The sequence below is a fragment of the Oryctolagus cuniculus genome, chromosome 15 (genome assembly GCF_051225735.1).
Source record: "Oryctolagus cuniculus isolate XC-2025 breed Fujian yellow rabbit chromosome 15, ASM5122573v1, whole genome shotgun sequence".
Classification (NCBI taxonomy): domain Eukaryota; kingdom Metazoa; phylum Chordata; class Mammalia; order Lagomorpha; family Leporidae; genus Oryctolagus; species Oryctolagus cuniculus.
In genome coordinates this window covers 48,828,997-48,841,119 of record NC_142881.1, presented here as the reverse complement: position 1 = coordinate 48,841,119, position 12,123 = coordinate 48,828,997, and positions in this window count along the sequence as shown.

The window sequence follows — 12,123 nt, the reverse complement described above, 5'->3', positions numbered from 1 at the left end:
ATTTCATGGAGGTGGTCGTGCTTAATAGCACCTGGTAAGGTGCCTGTCATTTACGCTGAAGCTGATCTGAAGAGGATCTTCTCACGCATGGCTTGCTCAGGAATTCCTGATGTTGGAGTTTTTGTTAAAGCTCCTTGATTCCTTGGAACACCTTTGCAGCTCCCAGTGTCTGTTTCAGGGGCTTTTAAGCAAACACAAGGCTTAGAATCCAAATCCTGGAATCCATAACAACTTTTGTAGCTACCCTTTTTCAGTACAAAGTCTGCATCAGGGCCTCTTTAAAGCTATTTACAAAGGCTTGGAATCCAAATTTTGGATTTCAATTTCCATAGAATCCTGTCATCAGCAGTTCCCAATACCGGAGCTTTTAGGTAGAAGTTCCTTAGTTCTCTGGAACAACTTTTGCAGCTACCCTTTTCAGTATGGGGTCTGTGTCAGGGCGTCTTCAAAGCTATACACAAAAGCTTGGAATCCAAATTTTGGAATCCAAAGTCCACAGAATTTTGCCATTCTCAAAAATCTCCTCGGCTGCCTTTCAATATCTGACCCGATGTTAAAACATACGAGATAGGAATTTCACAGAGATGTGTATCCAAGATTTTACGTTTGAGGCACTTACTAAACCTTAAATACCTAAAAACACAGGCAATGGAGTTTGACACTTAGACATAAGTAGAACTTATGATGAATAATATCACACAATAGAACAAAGCAAATCTTTGGGATTAAGCTTTACCATTAAAGCTAATACTATAGCTCTTTTGAGAACAGAGGTCCTACATGGGAAGTTAGTACACAGTGACTCCTGTTAACAGTTAACACTCTTATGTCTGATGTCAGTTATCACCCAAGGCTCTTAAATGAGCTGCCTAGGCTATGGAAGCACAAACTCCATCAGTATTTAGACAAGGCCATATGCAAAAAGTGGACATTCTCTCCTCCCTCTGGAAAAAAGTACATCCTTCTTTGATGGTCACTCTTCTCCACCGGGGGCTCACCCAGGGACACTTTCTCCATGAGTGTCCTGGCTTTCCATACCTTAAATGCTCTTTTGGGTTTTCTATCCAGACCAGAATGCCTTTAGGGCTGATTTTGAGGTCACTGAGTGCTATTTAAAGTGATTGCCACTCTATGAGTCTGTTGTAAGGACTCCTTCCCATGTTGGAGCATTTACTCCTCTTTAACTTTATTATTATTAGTAGTAAATGCTTAATCTTATAAACATGATTATTTTAACACTTAATTCCACCTATATGATCACTTTAAAACTTAAGATGTTACCATTACCATATAGCCCAAGGGGATTTGCGATCCCATAGCAAATTTTAAACTGTGCTCTTAGAAGTAAGTCCATAAGAATGAACGTAGAGCTATACAGTTTCACAGTCTCTCTGTAGGACCTGAGAAAATAAAAACAGACACAGCTCTTTACAAGCTTAATTATTCTTAAGCATTTTACATGGATGCATTTTATTAGCTATAATTTCTTAATCCCATCTAGTTGAAGGGTCTCCCAATTATTAAGTGTAGATCTTTCAGGGAGTCACCAGAGGAGCAGATGTAGAACTACCCATAGTAAAATCACCTTGTAATCTAGGGAGACAGGAGGTAAATAGGGCTAAATTTGGCCCAGTCATATCTCTGATCATCTACCTCAACCAATAATCTGACATCTCAGTGCTACTATGCCTATTATAGAGCTTAATGCATATATGTTACACCAAGGAAATATAAACCAGCCAGTCTGAGAAATGCCATTCCAGACTGTTAGAACCCCACTCCAGAGGCAAAAATAACAACTGGAATGAGGGGTATCTGCTCTGAAGATGAAAATAAAAGATTAAAATAAAAATATGATTTAATCCCACTCCAGAGGTGAAAATAACAAACTGGAGGCCGGCGCCGCGGCTCACTAGGCTAATCCTCCGCCTAGCGGCGCCGGCACACCAGGTTCTAGTCCCAGTCCGGGCGCCGGATTCTGTCCTGGTTGCCCCTCTTCCAGGCCAGCCCTCTGCTGTGGCCAGGGAGTGCAGTGGAGGATGGCCCAGGTGCTTGGGCCCTGCACCCGATGGGAGACCAGGAAAAGCACCTGGCTCCTGGCTCCTGCCATCGGATCAGCGCGGTGCGCCGGCCGCAGCGCGCCGGCCGTGGCGGCCATTGGAGGGTGAACCAACGGCAAAGGAAGACCTTTCTCTCTGTCTCTCTCTCTCACTGTCCACTCTGCCTGTCAAAAAAAAAAAAAAAAAAAAAAAAAAAAGAAAATAACAAACTGGAATAAGTGGGATCCGCTCCAAAGGGAAAAACAATCAATTAAAATAAAAACATGAGTAATATACATTGCTCTATTAACCAGGCTTGTTGCATGTGGTGGGCCATGGGGGCCACCATATTGGGGTGGAAGTCCCACCCTCCACAACAGGAAGTGGAGCATCCTCCATGTTTGAAGCTCCTCCTCCCTGATGCTAACATGTTTCTAAGCAACCAGACCAGTTCTCTAACTCGAAATTAGCAACTGAAAGCTTGTAAAATAAGACCCAGGGACAAAGAGAAATGTTTTAGAACTTTTTTTAGCTGCTGATACTAGTTAAAAACTCACCCTTAGAAAAGCATGTAAACTGTCTTTGAAACACACTACAACGAATCTAGAATCCTTAGGAGTTTTTCCTCTGTGTAAATCTGTTTTATCTTCTTATTACATTGAACTAGCAACAACACCAAAGTCCTTAAAGCCAGAAGCCATGAAAGAAAACCAACCCATGCCTTCCTTTTCGAAAGCTACCAGCAAAAAAAAAAAAAAAAAAAAAAAAAAAAAAAGAAAGAAAGAAAGAAAAAAAATCTGCTTGTCTTCTGCGTGAGTGAGTTGCTCTTCTTCCCTCAGGGCACGGTGGCTCTGGTCTCACTCCACGTGGTTGACTACCACACTAGACTCCTCTCCCCACACCCATCTCAGCTTGCTTTGAGCATGTTCACTGGCTGCCAAGGTAGGCTGCCATGGCTCCTGCAGGGCAAGGCTAGCTCGAGATGAGGTGGAAGTGCAGCTCCCTGTAGGTTGCCACATCTGGGAGGGCAGATCCAGGGCACGTGTGGCACCCAGATCTGGGGCCACTTTGTACTGTAAGTCTGGCCATCCTATCCCTGCCTTGCAGCCAGCACCAGGGCCAAAGAAAAGTCCCAGCAAAGACCGTGAGCACAACCCACCAGGGTAGGCGCTTTGGAGCCCTGCATTCCCATGGCTGGGCGCATAGGGAATGCACCAACCCAGATGGAGGAGAGTGTGCACACAGAGAGATAGGGTTGGAGGCCAAAAGAAGTCCACTCCCACTATGCTGCCTGGTTTTAAAATTTCTTAAAAGCCAGTTGCTTATTAAAAATTATAAATGCCTTCATAAAAATTTCACATTTTATGTCCCTTCGTGGTCGCCAGGTGATATTGGAAGTGACCCCTAAAATCTATACAGAAATGTGGCCCCATAAAGTTCCCCAGAAGCATCATCTGGGATGCCACATGTGCTACCGGAATTTGGGGTGCCATACGATATCACCATTTGCTTATTTTTTTTAATTTTATTTATTTGAAAATCAGAGTTACACAGAGAGAGGAGAGGCAGAGAGAGAGAGAGAGAGAGGTCTTTCATCCGATAGTTCACTATTCCAATTGACCGCAATGGCTGGAGCTGTGTCAACCCAAAGCCAGGAGCCAGGAGCTTCTTCCAGGTCTCCCACATGGGTGCAGGGGTCCAAAGACTTGGGCTATCTTCTACTGCTTACCCAGGCCATAGCAGAGAGCTGGATCAGAAGTGCAGCAACTGGGGTGTTGAACTGCTACCCAAATTGGGATGCTGGCGCTTCAGGCCAGGGCATTCACCTGCTGAGCCACAACACCGGCCCCCACCATATCCTTATTAATAACTCCTCAATATTAATAAGCTTGAGAGGGTTCTTGCCTAATATTTAGAGAAAAATTCTAAATACTGGCATAAATAAACAAGGCAGCATGGTAAGTTTTAGGCTTTTATTTAATGCGAAAGATGCATAGGAAAGTGAGGGCTTTAGTTTAGTTTAAAGAGAAGGGGAAATCTAGAAACTAGGGTAGCATCCATACCAAGCAGAGAGGAGGCCAAAAGCCACGTGCTGCAAGCGCCTTGAGCTGCTATCCACTGCTTATCACCGGCAGCAAAGCAGAGGCAGAGAGCTTTATGGGACGCTCCTTGCCTTTTATATGTTTCTCACAGGGAGTGGCTTGTGGGTAGGTGGGTGCTCAGGTATGGCCAGGTATGGCATGATGTTGCACGGGGGCATGGCGAAGGTATCAGGTGGGGTGTGAGTTCACACAGGGGCATGGCGAAGGTGTGCTCTTCCAGCTCACAAACCTAATTGATTTTAATCTGTATGCCTGCCTCCTGCAATTGGGCTGAATCACATGGCGAAATATGTGAAGAGTTAATCATGCCTACATAATGAAACACCTGTAAAATTCCACATGATGATGTTTAGTGGAGCTTCCAGGTTGTTGAACTACTACTGGGCTAGGAGGAGAGTAAGAAACTTTGATTCCAGTAGGAGAGGGCGCAGAAGCTTTGCACTCTCTTTGAGACTTTGCCATATGTGTTTCTTCATTTGGCTGGTCTTCCTCATTTGTATCTTTTGCGAAGCCGTAAGTATGGTGCTTTCTTGAGTTGTGTGAGTCATTCTAATAAATTTCCCAAATCTGGGGGAGTCATGAAATATCCTATATTTATAGCCCATTTAGCAGAAATGCTTGGGAACGCTGAAGTGCACCTGATGTCTTAAGTAATTTTAAAACCCTGTGTTAACTCTGGATAGTTGGTGCCAAAACTGAATTTCAGTACCTCAGTTGGGAGTTGAAAGACAATAGAAGTTTCACTAAAATATTTGCTTCTGCATATGCACCAGGTAGCCTTGATTTTGACAGTAAATCTGAACTGACAACAGCATTCTTCTGATGTCAAAAGGCTTAATAGTCTCCACTTGCTTGAGATTGCACTCAAGACTTCTGTCTTTGACCTTTCAGAGAAATATTACAACTTACATCCTAAGATTATTAACAAGAAAATATACCTTTGGCCTGCACTGTGGCCCAATAGGCTAATCCTCCGCATGTGGCGCCAGCACCCTGGGTTCTAGTCCTAGTTGGGGCACCGGATTCTGTCCCGGTTGCCCCTCTTCCAGGCCAGCTCTCTGCTGTGGCCCGGGAGTGCAGTGGAGGATGGCCCAAGTGCTTGGGCCCTGCACCCCATGGGAGACCAGGAGAAGCACCTGGCTCCTGGCTTCAGATTGGCGCAGCACGCCAGTCATAATGGTCATTTAGGGGATGAACTAATGGAAGGAAGACATTTCTCTCTGTCTCTCTCTCACTAACTCTGTCAAAAAAAAAAAAAAAAAAAAAAAAAAAAAGAAAGAAAGTTTAAAAAAAGTATACCTTTCCCAGGAGTAGTTGGAAAGCTGTGAGAAAGTTGGGTATTATGGTGAAATTCTAACTAATTTAACTCCGTCTCTGGTTTTTGCTACCTCTGAAACTTTCAAATTCACTGACTACTGCCTCCTTGTCCAGTTCATGGTCTTTTTCTCATTAATCCTTGTCACTTGGGCTAATTTTAGTGTTGAATCCAATTCACTTACTGGCCAATTTCAATGAAGGCCAGTTAGGTAATTGTGCTTATTCTTTTTTTTTTTTTTTTTTTTTTTTTTTTTTTTTTTTTTTTTTTTACAGGCTGAGTGGATAGTGAGAGAGAGAGAGACAGAGAGAAAGGTCTTCCTTTTGTCGTTGGTTCACCCTCCAATGGCCGCCGCGGCCGGTGCGCTGTGGCCGGTGCATCGCGCTGATTCGAAGCCAGGAGCCAGATGCTTCTCCTGGTCTCCCATGGGGTGCAGGGCCCAAGCACCTGGGCCATCCTCCACTGCACTCCCTGGCCACAGCAGAGAGCTGGCCTGGAAGAGGGGCAACCGGGACAGAATCCGGCGCCCCGACCGGGACTAGAACACGGTGTGCCGGTGCCGCAAGGCAGAGGATTAGTCTATTGAGCCGCAGCGCTGGCCAATTGTGCTTATTCTTTGTCATTTATAATATTTATAGTAATTCAAATTGGATTGTGTGCTTTTAACGGCTATTGGGGTTTCCATAATATTTTTTAAAATTTATTTGACAGAGTTATAGACAGTGAGAGAGAGAGAGAGAGAGAGAGAGAGAGAGAGAAAGGTCTTCCTTGCGTTGGTTCGCTCCCCAAATGGCTGCTACAGCCGGCACTGTGCTGATCTAAAGCCAGGAGCCAGGTGCTTCTCCCTGGTCTCCCATGCGGGTGTAGGGCCCAAGCACTTGGGCCATCCTCCACTGCCCTCCTGGGCCACAGCAGAGGGCTGGACTGGAAGAGGAGCAACCGGGACTAGAATCCAGCGCCCATATGGGATGCCGGCACCACAGGCAGAGGATTAACCAAGTGAGCCATGGCGCTGGCCCCTCCATAATATTTTAGTTGTCTAATTTTTATTTTATCTTATAAATAGTTTTCAAGATTTTTTTTTAAAGTTTGTCTCCACCTTGTCCTTATAACTAAATCTAGTTTAAGCTGAAGGGTAGCGTCAGGAAGATTTCATTTGGGGGAAAGACGAAAAAGAGGATTCATTCAGCAAATTGTCCATTAGGATAATTGTCTTTTAGCACATTAACTTAAGGGGAATTTGGCTGGCTTTTTAAAACTTTAGGCATAAAATTACGAATTTCCTACCAACTTTCACAGGAAAGAAAATTTGATTGAATGTCACATTCATAGAAAATATCTTCCTGGAGAAAAGAACTAAACATAATAGCAGTCATTATACATTTTACATGCTTAGTTACATATACTTATCGTATATGCTCATTTATATAGGTTAAATATAGATTCGATATGCAATAGCATCAAAATTGATCGCTGAAATAAAATGAAACATGCTTAAGGAAACTGTAGTAGAAATCTAATATATGAATTTTGTTTCTGCTGTACAATAATATGGATTCTTTGAATGCAATTCTGCACACCCAGTATGGACAAGGATGGTTTTAGAAAATCCTGATGAAAAAGTGACAGAGCTGATATCCAGCAGCACTGAGCCTTTCAGGAAATAACAGCTGTTGGTTAGAGCAAGATAAATCTCAAATCATAATTTAATCAGGACCTGGACTCTGATGACAACTGTAGATGAAAATCCTACTTCTGAAATGGTTCACTAGCTCTTATGAAGTGAAAGCATTCAAATTTCAAGAAGTTGAACATCTGCCTCATTTTCTTCTTTTCTTGAAGTCTACTATCAGAATGTGAATTAATTTTTTAGAATATATTTATTTGAAAGATAGAGACAAAGAGATGGAAAGACAGAGACAGAAATTTTCCATCCACTAGTTCACTCCCCAGATGGCTGCAATGGCTGGGACTGGGGCAGGCCGAAGCCAGGATCCAGGAGCTCTGGGTCTCCTACATGGGTGGCAGGGGGTCATCTCCCCCTGCTTTCTCAGGTGTGTTAGCAGAGAGCTGAATCAACAGTGGATTAAAAGGGACTCAAACCAGTGCCCATATAGGATGCTGGCATCACAAGTGGCAGATTAACTTGCTGTGCCACAATGCTGGCACCTGAAATAACTTTTTATATTCCTGAAATTTAGACTTGACTTCTGTTAACTTGAATGCTTATCCCAAAGTAAAATCGATATTTAAAAATTAAATCAAAAAATATTTATATCTTGCCAATGTAATGAAGTGACCATTGTAATTTAAAATATTACCTATTTTTTAAAGATTTATGTTATTTATTGGAAAGACAGAGTTACAGAGAGAGGTCGAGACAGAGAGAGAGGTCTTCCATCTGCTGGTTCACTCCCCAGATGGCCACAATGCCGGAGCTGCACTGATCTGAAGCCAGGAGCCAGGAGCTTTTTCTGGGCTTCAGGGGCCCAAGGACTTGTGCCATCTTCTACTGTTTTCCCAGGCCATAGCAGAGAGCTGGATCGAAAGACAAGTAGCTGGGACTAGAACTGGCACCCATATGGGATGCCGGCGCTTAAGGCCAGGGCTTTAACCCACTGTGCCACAGCTCCAGCTTGAAAATATTACCTATTTTTAATTGAATGTAACTAAAAAATACAGTATCAAAGCTAAGAATAAAAACATTCATTTTCTACAAGTATTCAAGTGATTATTCAAATTTACCTATAGTGTCTTTCCATGTAGGATCAAAATCTGAGGAATAAAAAATAATTCAGCAGTTATGTTCTCTTGAACAGTTGTTGCCAATGATGCTACAACTGTAGTAAGAAAGATGCGTTGGATCAACAAAGTCACACAGGAGTCAAAGTGAACACACTCAAGGATCACATTAAATATCAAATCATGGGGACTATTCGGCAGAAATGACTTCAGTGTAGACAGTTTTTAGGCAGGAAGCTGAAGGTTGGTGTTAAATCAGAAAAATAACAGGTATTCAGAGAGTCTAAGACCATCTTTTGAGAATTGTCCAAATTGAGCTGGAATCACTTCCAAATCATTTAGGAGTAACAAAAGGGTTATTTTCAGAAACTACATTGGTATTCTTGCAAAATGTTCTGTTCAAAAAGTGACTCAATTACTATACTCAGGAGAACCCTTAATAAACAAATATTCTCTCTCCCATGGTCAGTGGCTTGGAGTGAAGAGTCATGATTACTGACTAGGTGATATGTACAAACAACCAAAACTGTTTTCCAAATGGAAAATGTAAACTAAAATGCTCCTATTACTGGAGAATATTTGCAGAAGAGACAGTTTTAAATGAATTTCAAGAAGAATCCTTTTGTATGAGTTATATTGTTACATTTTTTGTTTCTTTTGACTTTCCTCTCATTTGTAAGCCCATCTTCAAACTATTGATTAAAACTCTGCCTGCTTCTGGTATGGTTGGTTGCTTTTCCCTCATGGCAGTGAAGTTGTAGGGTGGGCATTGTGGCACAGAAGGTTTAGTGGCTGCTTGGGAAACCAAGCTAGTCTTTTTGATCCAGCCTCCTGCCAATGCACCTGGAAAGGGAGCATATGATGGCTGAAGCACTCAAGTCTCTGTCACCCACATGGAAGTCCTGGATACAGCTCCTGGCTCCTGGTTTTGGTCTACGAAAGCCCTGGCTCCGGTGTTTGGCCTAGGCAATCCCAGCTGTTACTGGCATTGAAGTATGGATCAATAAGTGGAAGATCTCTTTCTCTCTCTCGTTCTCACTGCTGTTCTTTCAAATAAACAAATAAATAAATAAATCTGTAGTGTTTGTCTTTCTGGATCTGGCTTATTTTACTAATCATAATATCTTCCAGTTATGTCCATTTTGCTGCAAATGATAGAATTTCATTCTTTTTTATAGCTGAATAATGTTCCATTGTGTTTTATATAACACATTTTCTTTATTCATTGATCTAATGATGGACACCTTGGTTGGAGAAATGTTGATTTTTATAAAACACGTATTAGATGCAGGTCTTTATTTTTAAGAAATATTAATTCCTGGGGCCAGCGCCATGGCTCACCAGGTTATCCTCTGTCTGCGCCACTAGCATCCCATATGGACGCTGGTTCTAGTCCCGGTTGCTCCTCTTCCAGTCCAGCTCTCTGTTGTGGCCCAGGAGGGCAGTGGAGGATGGCCCAAATGCTTGGGCCCCTGCACCCACATGGGAGACCAGGGAGAAGCACCTGGCTCCTGGCTTTAGATCAGCACAGTGCCGGCTGCAGCAGCCATTTGGGGAGTGAACCAACGCAAGGAAGACCTTTCTCTCTGTTTCTCTCTCTCACTGTCTATAACTCTGCCAGTCAAATAAATAAAAAAAAAACTCAATTCCTAGAAACTTTTGTTCATATGAACTATTATTTTACTATGAGCTTTATTCAGCTCTTCCTTTAGATAAATAGGCTATAACCAATTCCATCTATGTGAAATGATAAGTAGAAAATAATTTATAATCTCTTATAGTGTATAGTGATGAACAGGTATAAGTGAAATTATGGAAAACTAAAATATTAAGACTTTATTCCCCAAAAGGGTATTATTTTCAGATCACCTTAAGTTCAGTGAAGTCAGCTAATGACTAGAGTTAGAGAAACAGCCCAGGAGGAAAATGTGTAATGGGGATAGTTCATTAGAAATAAGATGAATCTCAGTATTTCAATATACACTACTCCTAATATAGAGAATATTTTAAAAGTTATTTTCTTCAATAATATACATATTTCTACTTTGATAGAATGACCCAAGTCATACTTCTTTATTAAAATGTTTCAAAGCTACTTTCTCCTAAGATGTCCCCAGTTTCTACCCTTATTTATTATGAGATGATTTATATCCTATCATGTAATATTTATGTTCTGGGTTGGTGTCAGTCTTTTATGGAAAAGGGTTATGATATTATCCAATCCCATATGCACATGATTCCAATCAGTGAGATATATTTGTCTCACTATACACTACAAATTGGGTGTTTTCAGTGACCCCATATATATTATAAATATTTAGTTATCTGCATTTTAAACTGATATTGGCCAACAGAAAGATGAACAGTAAAATTCATACTAATAACAGAAAAATTTTTTAATTCTTATTTGAACAATATTAATAGCAAATAAAAAACACAAATGAGAGGTTAGCAGACATTTTTAAACATTTTAGTTAATTACTTATAAAGCAGAGATAAAGGGAGATTGGCATAGAGAGAGAGAGATCATCCATCTCCTGCATTATTCCACAAATGCCTGCAACAGCTAACACTTGACTGAGGCTCAAACTGGAGCCAGGAACTCCATTCATGTCTCCCACTTGGGTGGCACGGATTTAAGTACTTGAGTTATCACTTGCTGCCTCCCAGGGTGTGCATTAGGTGGAAGCTAGAAACAGGACACAAACCCAGTCACTCCTCTATGAGATGTGGGTATTCCAATGAGGAACTTAACTGCAGCACCAAAGCTCACCCCCTATAAATGTTTTATTTTCATATACTGAAGCATGATTTTTTCCCTGTGTTTTGAACAAAGGATTACCATTCCTGATTATATTGTTCTATGATGACCTGGCCATTTGGGATGATATGGGGGTGAGAAGAGCCAGGCTATCTTTCTGTTTTCACTGTGAAGCAGAAAAGGTGCAACTGTGGTACAACTTTTAATAGTAAGAAAGACATTCTGAGTTCAAGATCTACCAAAAGGAAATAATAATTGATGCACAAGCCCAGACTTCTGCTAAAAGTTGCAGGTAAAGGCTGGAAAATGAAAGACTGACATCAGGACATTGTTGATGCAGATGTCTGGACTGGCTTGGCTTTCAGATCTTTGATTCATATTTGGTCAGGAGAAAGTCCAACAGCGGGAATGTAAGAAGAGGAGTTGGTGCTTCAGGGCCAGCCAACCCATCTGTGGATTGAGGTAATGACATGACAGGAGATGACACAACTAGTGAAATCTGGATGACGTAATGTTATCCACTGGGGAATTGCACAAGTATGTGATCAAGGAGAAATGTTTAGATACAGTAGCTAAACATGGTAGCTTTCAGTCTATATTGTCCACCATAATGAAACTGAAAGTGCTTGAGAGGGAAGGAGAGAAACCAAAGCAGCAACATGGCCAGGGTTTGACACAAACATTTGTATTCAGAATACATCACACCTTCTTGGGTATCGAGATTTTAATCTCTGGGGCCGGCACCATGACTCACTAGCTTAATTCTCTGCCTGTGGCACCGGCATCCCATATGGGCACCAGGTTCTAGTCCCTGTTGCTCTTCTTCCAGTCCAGCTCTCTCCTGTGGCCCGAGAAGGTGGTAGAGGATGGCCCAAGTTCTTGGGCCCCTGCACCCGCATGGGAGACCAGGAGGAGGCACCTGGCTCCTGGCTTCGGATCGGCTCAGCACCAGCCATAGCAGCCATTGGGGAGTGAACCAACGGAAGGAAGACCTTTCTCTCTGTCTCTCTCACTGTCTATAACTCTACCTGTCAAATAAAAAAAAAAAAGATTTTAATCTCTATAGTACAGCTTCATTACTGATAATCATGAATGTGATCTGGTACCAAATAGTTATGGAACCAGAGGCTATAGTATAAAAGTTATTTCATGGGGAAGAACCTT